Genomic DNA, 14,459 nt, shown 5'->3' on the forward strand with positions numbered 1-14,459 from the left:
GGACTCAAACTTCCTGATTTCAAAAGATATTTATAAAGCTACAGCAATCAAAACAGTGTGGTACTGACATAAAAGAAAACAGACAAATGAAATAGAATATAAATCCTAGAAATATACCCTGTGTATATGTCAAATGATCCTCAACAAGGGTACCAAGACTACTCAATGGAGAAAGAACATTCTCTGCCACAAATGGGTGCTGGGAAACTGGATATTCACATGCAAAAGAATGAAGGAGGACCTTTATTTTACACCATACACAAAAATTAGCTCAAAATAGATTAAAGACATAAACATAAGATCTAACATTACAAAATTCCTAGAAGAAAATACAAAGGCAAAGTTTTATTACACTGGACTTGGCAATGATTTATTCATTTTTGTACAAGGCAACAAAAGTACAAACTGACAAATGGATTACATCAAATTTTAACTGTCGTGCCTCAATGGATCCAACAGAATAGAATAAAAAGGACCTACAGAATGGGAGAAAATATTTGCCAAAAACATGTTTGGTAAGGGGTTATGTTTGGTAAGCCAAAACATATAATAGATTCTGTGGGGAGCCATTCTGACACGTGATTGGGTGACTCCTGTTAAGTGCCTGAGGCGCTTTGGCTCTGTCTAAGCTTTCCCGACCCTTTCCTGATGAGAGAGCCCATCTGTGTGGGGGTGTGCCTGACCACTGACCCCGGGGACCCAATCACTGACCCTGACCTTGGAGTGCAGCCCCCCCTCAACCTTCATTGGATGGAATTCTCCCCTGAATCTCTTGTTCCCCAAATAAAAGGCTACTCCCCGGCGTGTTCACTCTCTCTCTCTCCTGCTAGCCCTGAGTAATCCTCGCTGCCCTGCTGGGCGGCTAGAGGTGGGAACCAGAGAGGTGAGCCATCTGGGACCTAGCAATATAAATAAGGTAACTGGTTTGTGTGTTTTATTTCGATCTCTTCTAACTAACTTTATGCCTAGAACCTCATTAATGAAACCACTGCGCAGGCCGCGTGGTAGAAGATTCCTACAATTCAACAAGAAAAAAAATCAAATACCCTTATTTTCTTAAAGATTTTTTTAAGAAAGACACAATATCTTTATTTATTTATTTTTATGTGGTGCTAAGGATCGAACCCAGTGCATCCCATGTATGAGGCAAGCGCTCTTCCGCTGAGCTATAACCCCAGCCCCAAATAACCTTATTTTTAAAGGGGCAAGGATTTGAACAGACTTTTCTCCAAAGATAATATACAAATGGCCAATAAGCATATGAAAAGATGTTCAACATCACTAATTACCAAGAATACTAATTAAAATCACAATGAACTATCAGTTTAAAAATAAAAACAGAAAATAAGAAATAATGGTGAGGAAATTGAAACCTTTATGCATTATTGCTAGAACTATAAAACAGAATAGCCAGTTTGGAAAACAGTATGGAAGTTTCTCAAAAAACTAAAAATGGAACTACCATTTGATCTAACGATTACATTTCTAAAAGTATATCCAAGAGAATTAAAAGCAAAGTCTCAAAGAGATATCTTCACACCCACATTCAAAGCAGCACTACTTATAATAATTAAGGGATAGAAGCAACTCAAATGTTTATCAGTGAACAAATAGAAAAATCATATGTAATTTGAACATACAACAAAATAGTATTTGGCCTTTAAAAAAGGGGAAATACTGTCAGATAGTACAATATGGATGAATCTTGAGAACATGATGCCAAATTAAATAAGTCAGTCATAAAAAGACAAATACGGTATGATTCCTACATCATGTGCCTAGAACAGAAAAAGTCACAGAGACATAAAGTTGAAATGTGGTTGCCTGGGAAGAAGTTATCATTTAATGGATACAGAATCCCATATTTGCAAGATGAAAAAGCCATGGAGAGCTGTTTCATAACAATTGTGAATATACTTACCACCATTGAACTGTATACTTAAATAGTAAATTCCAAGTTATATGTTTTTACCAAAATTTTTTAAACTATTATGTTCTAAAGAGAACAAAAAAAAATTTAGGAAATATTTGAGAAAGTATACAAAAGCATAAGAATGTTAAAAAGAGGCATGGAAGATAAAAAGATGCAAACTGGGGACTGGGGTTGTGGCTCAGCAGTAGAGCGCTTGCCTAGCACATTCGAGGCCCTGGGATCGATCCTCAGCACCACATAAAAGTAAATAAACAAAATAAATGAAAAAAAAATATGCAAACTGCACTTGGACAGATGAAAAATTCAATATCTGATAAAATATAGTAGATAAGATTAACAGCACATTAAGAAACTGGCAAAAGAAAAGGTTAGTCAACTTGAAGACAGCAATAAATATTATCCAAAATGAAAACAGGAAAGAGAAAAAAAGACTTAAAAAAAAAAAAAGGCAACAACAGAGCATTGGTTAGCTATGGGCTATGGGTTATCACTGGTTAGCTGTTGGTTATCATGTGGCCTAATATAAGTGTAACTGGAATACCGGAATAAGAGGAGAAAGACAGAAAAACTATTTGAATAAACAATGGCCACAAATTTCCTAGAACTGATGTAAAGGTAAATCCAGAGACCTAAGACACTTAATAAACCTCAAGCATAATAAACCCCTCTAAAGCACAATATAATAAAAGTGCTTAAGATCAGTGGTAAAAGATAAAATTGTCATCCTATGATTCTATCCCAGCAAAAATATATTTCAAAAATAAAATTTTAAAATTTTTTTTCACATATATGAAAGCTGATGAAATTTATCAGAAGCAGATAAGCACCATAATACGTTAAAATGTTTCCTTCACACAGAAGAAAAATGACACAAGAAGTAAATCTATATCTACACCTATACTCAAAGGAATGAAGATCTTTGAAAATGGTATATTGTTTTTAAATCTCTTCAAAAGAGAAATATTTAAAGCTTTAAAAATTGACATTATACTGGGAGGTTTATAACATGTATAGAACTAAAACATATGACCAAAGCACAAAGTTTGGGAGAGAAGAAATAATAGTGTTATATTTCTTATATAAAGCCTTTTTTATACAAAAATAGACTGTGATAAGGGGCTGGGGTTATAGCTCGGTGGTAGAGTGCTTGCCTCACACATGTGAGGCACTGGATCAATCCTTAGTACCACATAAAAATAAATAAAGATATTGTGTCCATCTTTAAAAAAATCTTAAAAAAATAGAATGTGATAAGTTAAAAACGTATACTAGCTATTGCAAACAAAAAAAAAGCTAAAGATAATAAGACAAAAAAATTAAACATAAAGATATGATTAAAACATACTCAATTCAAAAGAAGGCAAAATGTACAGATGGGCCAAAAGCAAGATGATAGTTTTAAGCACAACAATATGAATAATCACATTAAATGTAAATGGCCTAAATTAAAAGGCAGAGATTGGGAAACTGGATTTAATAAAGTAAGATCCAACAATATGCTGTCCTTAAATATAAACAAAAATACAGGTAAAAAGTAAAATAATATACTGTGCTAATACTAATTATAAAAAAGAAAAGTGAATGACTATATCAAGTAGATCACAAAGCAAATTAAGAGGGATAAAGAGAGCAATTTATAATGATAAATCTAACTCATTAAGAGATCATAAAATCCTAAATATGCATATGTGTAGAAGATTTCAAAATATATGAAGTAAAAACTAGTAGAACTTCAAGGAGAAATCGGCAAGTCCACAATTACAGAGATTTCAACACACTTCTCACAAAAATTGACAGAACAAGTAGACAGAAAATCAGTAAGGACATAAAAGACTTGCACAATGTTATTAACCAACCTGACTTCACTGACATTTATAGAACACCCACCAAACATTCTTTTCAAGTGCACATGAAACATTAAAAACAACAGATCATATTCTGGGTAATAAAACAATACTCAATAAATTAAAAAGGATTCAAGTTATACAATGTATATTTTTGGCCACAATGAAATCCATTAGAAATTGATAACTGAAAAAAATCCCCAAATATTTCAAAACTCATATACATAATTTAAATAACTGAAGGGGTCAAGGAAATCAGTGAAGACTTTAAACTTCAATAAAAATGAAAATATAATCAAATTTGTGGGATGCAGTGAAAACACTATTTAGAGGAAATTTTATAGCATTGAATACCTATTTTAGAGGATAATGAATCTTCCAAACTAATTAGCTAAGTTTCCACTTTAAGATACTAGTAAATCAAGGGCAAATAAAGTGGAAAGTAAACAGCAGAAGGGAAATAAGAAACCAGAGAAATTAAGAACTGAAAAATTAAGAGAAGACTAAAATCTGGTTTTTGAGAAGAACAATAAAACAGATAAACCTCGAGCCAGACCAAACAGGTAAAAAAAATAAAAAGAGCAAGAGAGAGAGAGAAATAGAAAAGTCACAAATTAAAGTCAGACATGAGAGCAGGGATATCACTACAGATTTTAGACACTAAAAAGATAGTAAGAGGGGCTGAGGATGTGGCTCAAGCAGTAGCGCACTGGCCTGGCATGCGTGCTGCCGGGGTTCAATCCTCAGCACCACATACAAACAAAGATGTTGTGTCTGCCGAAAACTGAAAAATAAATATTAAAAAAAATTCTTTTAAAAAAATATATAGTAAGAGAATATTATGAACAATTTTATGTCAATAAATCTAACAATTTACATTAAATGAACAAATGTCATCAAAGATAAAAATCTATCGATACTCAAGAACAAATAAATTGAATAGTGCTTTGTCTAGTTAAAAAAATGAATTTGTAGTTAATATCCTTGCTACAAAGAAAACTCCAGGCCTAAATATGTAAATCACTTAGCACTGTCCAAAGCCTAAAATTCACGGAGGGAAGAATACTTACCTGTCATGTGAAAGCACTACAGATATAATTTTTATATGGTTATGTTAGTATTTCAGCAACATCATTCCGAAAGGAAGCTATGTGAAGAATTAAATAATATGAGGCAAATTCAAAGGAAATTAAGAATAATTTGGGGAGAATGATGAGGACCTAAACTTGCTGAGGGCCATTGCCAAGTAGGAATGACGCATTAAAACTTTCTTGCCAGCGTACCCCATGTTGCTTAGAGGAAGGACTCCTGGAAATGGACTTGCCTTGGACATTCGCTGTGACATTGCATGTATGTTTGAGAAAGGTGACCCTGCTCAAGGACCAGGGTGGATCCTACTGGATTAGGGCGGATCCAGGTTTAGGGTGTATCCTGCAGGTTTTAGGGAGTATCCCGCTCCTTGGGTTTAGGACTATCTGGGTTTAGGGCGGTTCCAGGTTTAAGGTTATTCCTGCTGGGAATAGGGCGTATCCTGCTGCCTGAGTTCCCATTGAGTTCTCATGGGATTGAGAAAGTATTTGGGGTTCTAAGCCTGGTGGAATACGTGAATTTTGCAGCAGAACGTGGATTTTCCGAGAACGTGTTTGTGAGGGCCGGTGTGAGTTCGGGAATAAAGAATTGCTGTTTGAATCTACAAAGCTGTGAGTGGCTCGTGATTCTGTGCCCAGCCAGACTGGGGCATAAACTAAGTAAAGGGGTTTTGCTTTGGTTTAATTGTGGGTATTGGGATAGGGCACGATTGAAAGATAGATAATTAGAAAAATGATCAAATGCAGTGATTAATTAGTCATGAGGAGAAAATCGGACATCCATGATTCTTGGTTTGGACACTGTAAGAATCACTCAGTAGGACAGGGAATAGAAAGGGAAAAAAAAAAAAGATGTCTGTTTTTCAACAAATGATACGTTCATAGATTCAGCATCCAAAAAATAGAGATGGCAACAGGAGACATAGAATGAACACTTAGAAACTGTGTGCAGTTATATTAGCTTGCTCTATCTTTCAAAGATTTCTTGCAAGTTTTATAAAATTAATGTCTTGCCTCTTGTAAAGAATTTTAGGACTAAATAAGAAGTTGGTTAAGAGGTTTGAGAAAACAAGTCCTTTTCCCCTATATACTTTAATTCATAGCACTAAGACCAAATTTTAATGATTTTTAATTGTCATTTAGAATAACAAACTCTATTTACTCTACCAGTTTAATAAGTTTCACATACTTTCTTCAAAAAAAGTATGAGACAGTAAAACTATTTTCCATATATATATATATATGTGTATATATATATACACACACACATATTTATATATATTATGTATTTATATTTTATATATTATATATGTATTATATATAATATATAGATATATAGTATTATATATAAAATATATATTATATGAATTTGTAGTTAAAATATAATATTATATATAATTCATATATTATAATATATTTAATATATAATATGAATTTGTTGATATATATTATATGTGTATACATTTATATATATTTTAGTTGTAGATGGACACAATATCTTTATTTTTATTTATTTATTTTTATGCAGTGCTGAGGATCAAACCCAGGACCTCATGCATGTGAGGCAAGCGCTCTACCATTGAGCTACAACACCAGCCCCTATTTTCCCTTCTTTTGTATGGAGTTGCAATGATTCTTTATTCAACTCTACCTGATAACTACTTAACATCCAATTGTTTCAAGGTTCAGTTTCACTGTTTGCCATTTTCTGGTTTTCCTTACCTCTATTTGGAAACTGTCTTAAAAAAAAATAAAAATAAAAAACTGTTTGACAGTACCAAATAATTACAAGGGCTTTTTTTTTTTAGCAAGTCTTATAAACTACGCACTGTTTCAAGAACTTTAAATACAGTATCTCATTTAATTCTTAAAATCTGGCAAAGCAGTATTTTATAAATAAATAAGACTGAACTTCAATATTGTGCGCAGCAGCTAATACCTGAGTCTCGCTCCGGCCCCAACCAGCGGCGCCCCAGCCAGGGTAGGAGCCATGAAATTTTAACCACCAAGTGAAAAAACGTGGACTCTCCTGCAAAGCAATGTCTCAGGCTGTGCACACAAATGGAACTCAACCATTAAACAAAACAAGGGAACTCAGTTTATATGAATTACAACAAACACCTCAGGAGGCAATAACAGATGGCTTAAAAATTGTTGTTTCACCTAGAAGTCTACACAGTGAATTATGTGCCCAATTTGTTTGGATATGTTGAAGAATGCCATGACTACAAAGGAGTGTTTGCATCGTTTTTTGTACAGATTGTATTATCACTGCCCTTAGAAGTGGCAAAAAATAATCTCCTACTTGTTGGAAAAAGCTAGTTTCCAAAAGATCACTAAGGCCAGACCAAACTTTGATGCACTCATCAGCAAAATTTATCCAAGTCGTGATAAGTACGGAGCTCATCAAGAGAGAGTATTAGCCAGAATCAACAAGCACAATAATCAACAGGTACTCAGTCACAGCACTGAGGAAGGACTAAAGATACCGGCCATGAACAGATTACAGTGAGGCAAGAAACAACAGATTGAAAATGGCAGTGGAGCAGAAGATAATGGTGACAGTGACAGTTCACATTGTAGTAATGCATTCACACATAGCAATCAGGAAGCAGGCCCTAGTAACAAATGGACCAAAACATATGATGATTCTGGGCTTGAACTTGATAATAACAATGCAACAGAGGCAACTGATCCAGTAATGGATGGTGCTAGTGAAACTGAATTAGTATTCAGGCCTCATCCCACACTTATGGAAAAAGATGACAGTGCACAGACAAGATATATAAAGATTTCAGGTAATGCTACTGTTGATCACTTATCCAAGTATCTGGCTGTGAGATTAGCTTTACAAGAACTTCGAAGCAAGGGAGAATCAACCTTGATACAGCCAGTGAGAAGCAGTATACCATTTATATAGCAACAGCAAGTGGCCAGTTCACTATATTAAATGGTTCTTTTTCTTTGGAATTGGTCAGTGAGAAGTACTGTAAAGTGAATAAACCCAGGGAACTTTATTACGCACCCACCAAGGAGCACAAATGAGCTTTTAAAGCCAATTCTGAGACTGAACTTTTTTATAGCCTGTTTCTTTAACATTAAAGATGTACCATCATTACTTTTATGAACAGATCTTGGATATGCTGTTCAATTTTTCTTTCTGAGCCAGACTTGTTTACACTTTTAGAATCATTTCCCCTTAATATAAGATTTACTTTTTGGAAGGGATTATAGTTATTCATTACTTTTGTTTTCCTTTGAGGAATATATCTAAGTTGTGTGCTTTCACAGAGTAGTTCCATTGGAAGCATCTTTGACCTAGGAATTTTTCATAGTTCTGTATTCTTAAGTGAAGATTCAGTTGGCCATCCTTTTCCCCTCTCCCCTCAAAGTTTTTTAGGCCTATAGATTGTTAATATGTATTCTGACTTTTTTTTGTTAGAGTCTTGTATATTTATAGTTTTCTATATAAACTGTAGTATCTTCATGAAGACTGAGGCTCAAACTTACTGTGCTTAAAAACAATTCTCATAGGATTATTATTTTCATGGTATTTTCTTTCATAACATTTCATTTTTAAAAGAGGTTCTTTATGAACTTGATTTCTATTGTCATGCAATGTTATTTTTTTGCCTTTTTTTTTTTGTTACTTCCTGTAAGTTTAGATATTCTGGTCATGGGGAAGAGAATCAAAATCTTAAGTTCTATGAGCATATGGGGCATTAATAGTAATTCGTAGTCCTCAACTTAAGCTTTTTGTATTAGTTCCTACTAACACTTTAGTTCCTTATTGTATGTTTTATGGTTTTTCCCTATTAAAATATCAAAAATATGGAGAGATTTTGTACTTTAGCCTTGATGAAAAGTACAAGATATTTTCAAAGCTTCCCTAATTCTTTTCTTATTGGTAGCCATGTAAGTTTTGAGAACAATGTGGTACATGGAAAAAAAAAAATAGGTTTGCTTCTGTTTGAAAAGTGTGCTTAGCATTTTGAGTTGCTATACCAGTGTATAAAATTGGTGCTCTGCTAATTATACTCTGTAGAAGCAGATTAATGGAGCTCAAGTCCTGCTTTAATAAATAGTGAAATGTAATTCTGTAGAAGAATGTCAGCCACTACAGGATAAAGTCATTCTACTCTTACTAGTTTTATATTAAGGGACAGTGTTGACTGGGAGCCAGAAAGCTTTATGTTAACAGGTCAGAAAAAAAGACTGACTTACGGGTTATTTTTCATCCTTGTCCTGATTGTAAGTATGTTTTAAATTTTATACTATCCACAGTATTTACAAAGACATGTTTGCATTGAGAAACTAACCTCAAAGGGTTTTGAAAGGAGGGAGTAGACCTCCAATACTGCTGTAACTAAAGTCTGTCTAGTCGTTGTAAATATTCATCTGTCAATTTTGATAGATTGGGGCCAGCTTGATGTTTTAAATCTTGAGCATAAAAATTTAAAGGCTTATTCAATTTTTTACCATTTTAGTGAATATATTTGAAATCTGTTTTTACAGTTTATTTTGGTAAATTGTGCCATGAAATTTGAAAACCACCAAAAATTATAAATTCCTTTTCCAGTGTAATGTTAAGTTGTATAGATTATTAATGCATGTCCAATGAATATTACCCTGGTTTTGAGATAAATCTGCTTAGATTTTATTGGTGACATGTTAGATTAGTGGTTGCATTAAATAACTAAATTCCTATTGTGGTTATTAATTGAAATTGTCTTTAAGCAGAAAGTTATTTGTGATATAAGCATTGTGCTTAGAGAATGTATTTGTTTTTATCTGTCAGTATGGGAGGACATAAACTGTTTGCATCATTAAAAAAAAAAAAAAAAAACTGAACCTCAAAAAGATTACATAATGAGCCCAAAGTCACAGAACTGGTGGATGTTAAAATTGAGACTAGAACCCAGTTTTTTAGACTATAAAGAACTAAAACTTGTACCATATACTTTTCATATATTTTTTGCTACCTGTAACTTCTAATACTGAATATATTATTAAAGTAGTATCATTCACACAACAAACCTGAGTGCTTACTACATGTCTTTGACATAGCTGATAGCTGTTTGTTTGAGGGCTTATTTGTTTGTGTTTGTTTTCTTTATTTCTTTCTTTCTTTTTTTTTTTTTTTTTTTTGGTATCAGGGATTGAACCCAGGGCACTTAAACACTGAGCCACATCCCCAGCCCTTTGTATTTTTTATTTTGAGACAGGGTCTCACTAAGTGTCTTAGGGCCTCACTAAATTGCTGAAGCTGGCTTTGAACTTTTTGAACTTTCAATCAATCCTCCTGCCTCAGTCTTCAGAGCCCTAGGATTATAGGCTTGTGCCATCACACCCGGATAGATAAACTTTTAACAGTCACTTCCTCTACTATTTCTACAACTGGAAAGCTGCATAGTATGCATTTTTTTCTTTACTTCCTCTCATTAAATGTCAAATTTAATTACATTACGATTATTATCAGGTAGTTCTTCAGCCACAGCCATTTCCTGCCTCAGTTCCTGTTCATTACTCAGAATGAAGTCCAATAAATTTTTTTTTCTTATTGCTTTAAAGCTACCTGTTTTAGGATATAGTGAGTTATTCTCAACTGAAAAAACTCACTTCTATTCTGTCATTTTCACTATTTATATAAGATTTTAACAAGCTGGACAAAAAATGCAGAAGGCTAAATGTCATTTAATAGTTTCGAATTTGGTCATATGATTCCTGACATCAAGTGATGTTTCACATCTACAAATTCAATGCAAGTATGCACAGTTTTGTGCTAACCTAATATAGGACAATATAGGCATGAGTGAGTTTGTTTGTTTTTCCCTCAAATTATCATCTCCTCCTCCTCCTCCTCCTCCTCCCTCCTCCTCCTTCTTCCTCCTCCTTCTTCCTCCTCCTCCTCCTTCCTCCTCCTCCTCCTCCTTCTTCTTCTTCTTCCTCCTCCTCCTTCTGGTACTAGGGATGGAACCCAGGGGCACTTTAACAGTCAGCTACACCCTCAGCCCTTTTTATTTTTAGAGACAGGGTCTTGCTAAGTTGCCTAGGGCCTCACTAAAGTGCTGAGGCTGGCCTCAAACTTGTGATCCTCCTGTCTCAACCTCCTGAGTTACTGGGATTACAAGTATGTGCCACGGTGCCCAGCTTTTCTCAAATTTTCAAGAGCAGGCCCAATTGAAAACATTCTATCCCACAAGCAGGTCTCAAACTAGGCTTAAGAAGATAAGTCAACATATATGCAAAAGAGAGTTTGCAATATCACCTCTATTTGGCTACAAAATAGGTAAAGAGGTGAATGGATGACAACAGTCACTTTGAGATTCCTCTTATATCAACCATCACAAAATATGTCCCACAAATTAAGTGCAAATGCCTCTAGTAGCCAGGCATTGTGGTGCACATCTGTAATCCCAACTACTCAGAAGACTGAGGCAGAAGGATTATAAATCTGAGGCCAGCCTGGGTAACTTAGACCTTTTTCAAAATTAAAAAAAATAAATAAAAAAGGCTAGGCACGTAGCTCAGAGAAGGCTCTTGAGTTCATTCCTTAGTCCTGGGGGAGAGGGGAGCCTCTGGTAGTGTTTTGTTAGTCATCTTTTACAGATCGAATAGAATATCTCAATGAATAATAAAACAATTGCTCTGCTGGACATGTTTGGAAATAAGAGATTTAATTGGCTTTTGGAAAATAAGCATTGAAAGACAGATAGTAAACAAAAATGTAGAAAAACTTTCTATAGTTTTAGTATTTAAATATGCAATTTGCAACTACCAAAATTGGGTAATATTAACTTTGCCCAGTCACATTTACATATAATTACTATTTAAAGTTGGTCTTCTCAACTCTTTTTTATATGAAGCCACAATTACTTACCATTCCTTCAATAATCTATATCCCTATTCTGAGACTCTACCTCCTCTTGTTCTATCTGTATTGAACAATTTCTTTCCCCATTTATGAAAACAACCTTTAAACCAAGCTCCAATGGTAGCTCCTCCCTGAACCTCCCAACCCAATCTTTCTTAAAATTATATTTTTTCTTTATTCAGTGTTTATTATGTGTACTTCTATCTTCCCACTAAATGATGCTCCTCAAAGACAGGGAAGGTGACTAGATCCTGTTATCTTAAGCAACACTCAACAGTGCCTATTATAAAATGATTTCAAAGTGTTATAAAATTGGTCCAATACTGGGTTCAGTTCATGGTTTTGCAGCATGGTTTTCCACTGATTAGTCTCCTTCTAACAGGTCTCTAAGAAGCCACTGTACTGTGCTGGTAAAGCATAACCACTTGGAATCAGATTGGTTAGATGTGAATCCACTGACCAATTGGCACCAAAATCTTTAAAAAAAAAAAAAATGAGTTAACCTAAATCTTGGCTAACTAATCTAAAAACAGAAAGGAAATCATGGTAATCATGGTACCTATCTCATAGGATAGGGATTAAATGAGATAATAATTAGGTAGTCCCAACTATTTTCTGATCCTCATTTTTTCAACATGCCACCATAAATTCTCTTTGGCTCAGTCTAACCATACTTTTGTCATTACAAATTCCTTGCTTTTTTGTTGGGGGAAGCCTGGGTGGGGTGCTGGGGTATCAAATCAGGACCACATGCCAAATCACATCCCCAGCCCAAGTTCATTGCAAGTATGCATTTAATGGACTAACCAAAAAGGTTTGTGGTTTGAAACTTAGTCAGGATACCTTTTTTTATTTTTAGAGCCAACCATCCAGTGCCAACTTGGGACTGACTCCTGAGGCCTAAGTATTCAAGAGTGCCCCCATTGTACACTATATTTGCTTTGCTTACCACATTTTCATGCTCTGCCAGAAAGCCGTAAAAATCAGAAGACAAAAACACTCCTAACATCTAAATTAATACTATCTGAAGCATAAAGACAACTTCCCTACGTAGGAGGTAGGCTTTTCCAGAGCAAAACATTTTCCAGGAACCACCTTGTTTCTACTCCCAGACCTCTAGATTCTTTTCCTCTGGAATCGGCAGGCTGAGCCACTATCGACAAGTCATACCAATTTCCTTCTCTTAAAATTAGTAGTCTGTACCCCAAATCCAAGTAAGGATTTCAAACTGTTGTTTTATGGCTCTTTAGGCTAAAAGTCCATAGTCTTCAAATTCTCAGAATTTCTCTTCCCAACATTAAAAACGTTGTGGAAAAAGTCCGGTTTTGGAAAAAACTAATTTTACAAAAATGTCTAAGATCAAGTACTAAGAATATTGCTAAAGCAGGGGCGGGGGGGGGGGCATTTAAAAATGTTTGGTAAAAGCAAATCAAAAACAATAAAAGTATCTCACCTAATCTCAAGGTAAGCAGAATATACCATTAACAAGGAAAGCAAATGTAATATCTCTAATACATTTACCATGAATTTTAAGATTACTTGGCATGTTAATTACATATTGAGATTACTAAACTGTTCCACACTCTTCTTCCCGGGTTAGTGTATGCTCATATAAAGCAGCTCCTTGGTTTTGCCAGGCTAAAAATAAAATGGGTAACAGAATGATCCCTGAAGTTCTACAAGATGTGCTGAGTTAGAAAGCCATGACTCAAGAACAATACTAGAACTCCAGCTGTCAACATTAGGCAAATAAAAACAGTACAAGGTGAAGCATGCTGATGGACCACGGTATTGTTTCCAGAAGAGAAATATCCCTCAAGGCCTTTGCATAGGATTTCAGTACCCGCTCCGCAGTCAATGTTGGGATCAGAAAACTTAACTGTCGCCTGCTCAGCTGGTACTCTGCAGCAACCCTCCTTCTCCGCCAGCAGTCAGCGCGCTGAGCCGCCCTCTCGCCCGAACCCGCCCCCCATTCCCGGCCGCTAGCTGACCTATCCAGCCCGCTCGGTCTGGGTCTGGGCAGCCCGAAACCCCTGCACACACTCCTAGGACACGACGACACCCCGCCACCCCCTGCACAGCGCCAAAGGAAGGAAGTGAAGGAGGGGATCCTGAGGAGGGAGGCGAGGGGCGGGAGGCGGCGCTGAGCTTCGGCCCGACACCTTCAAGCCTTGAGAACCGCACGGGCTCGGGAAGAGGAAACCTGAGCTTCTGCCACCCGCCAAATGATGCGAGGGGGCCGCGGCTGACCCGGGCCCGCAGGTGCAGGAGACTGCCGAGGAAGACACCGGCGGCGAAGGGCGACGCGTTGACCCCGGAGCCCCCACATCCATCCCGCGGGCCGCTCTCCTCCCTAGTCCAGATCCATCTTCGGGATTCTGTCAGAAGCCGACTACCTCCACACGGCCCGCCCAAGCGTGGAGGTGGTGTGGCTCTTACCGTAGGAGCGGGCGTCGCGCCGCTAGGAGGCGGCTGGGGTGCGCTGGGGAGACACCGAGGCGAGCGCTGCCGCTGCCGCCGCCGCCGCCGCCGGAGCCCGAGGAGCCACAGCTAGGCTGCTGGCGGGCGCGCTGCCTCCAGAGCGTCGCCCCACCCCCTCTCCCGCAGGATTTTGCGCCGGAGCCTGCAGTGTCCCCGCGCCGAGACTGGGAGGGCCTAGGAGGCGGGGCCCCAGCCGGGGCGGGGCCGAGTGCTGCTGGCTTGATTGGCATGTTTGCGCC

At 36.7% G+C, this 14,459-nt stretch overlaps 1 protein-coding gene and 1 pseudogene across 6 annotated transcripts in view; one reads left to right on the plus strand and one right to left on the minus strand.

Annotated features, from left to right (window-relative positions):
- Window positions 1-14,349, minus strand: part of PHTF2 (putative homeodomain transcription factor 2) — a 149,412-nt gene extending 135,063 nt beyond the window's left edge. For 2 of the 5 annotated variants that reach the window (XM_081283540.1, XM_081283543.1), the window contains exon 1: window positions 14,179-14,349. The gene's annotated coding sequence lies outside the window, so the exon portion shown is untranslated. The other 3 variants (XM_081283542.1, XM_081283544.1, XM_081283541.1) reach the window with 2 other exon arrangements.
- LOC308645214 (E3 ubiquitin-protein ligase RING2-like) lies at window positions 6,905-7,910 on the plus strand (annotated as a pseudogene). The gene has a single exon. The product of its transcript is annotated as an E3 ubiquitin-protein ligase RING2-like (transcript).
- Window positions 14,350-14,459: the final 110 nt, after the last annotated feature.

Source organism: Spermophilus citellus (assembly GCF_964194105.1).
Source record: "Spermophilus citellus genome assembly, chromosome: 3".
Lineage (NCBI taxonomy): Eukaryota > Metazoa > Chordata > Mammalia > Rodentia > Sciuridae > Spermophilus > Spermophilus citellus.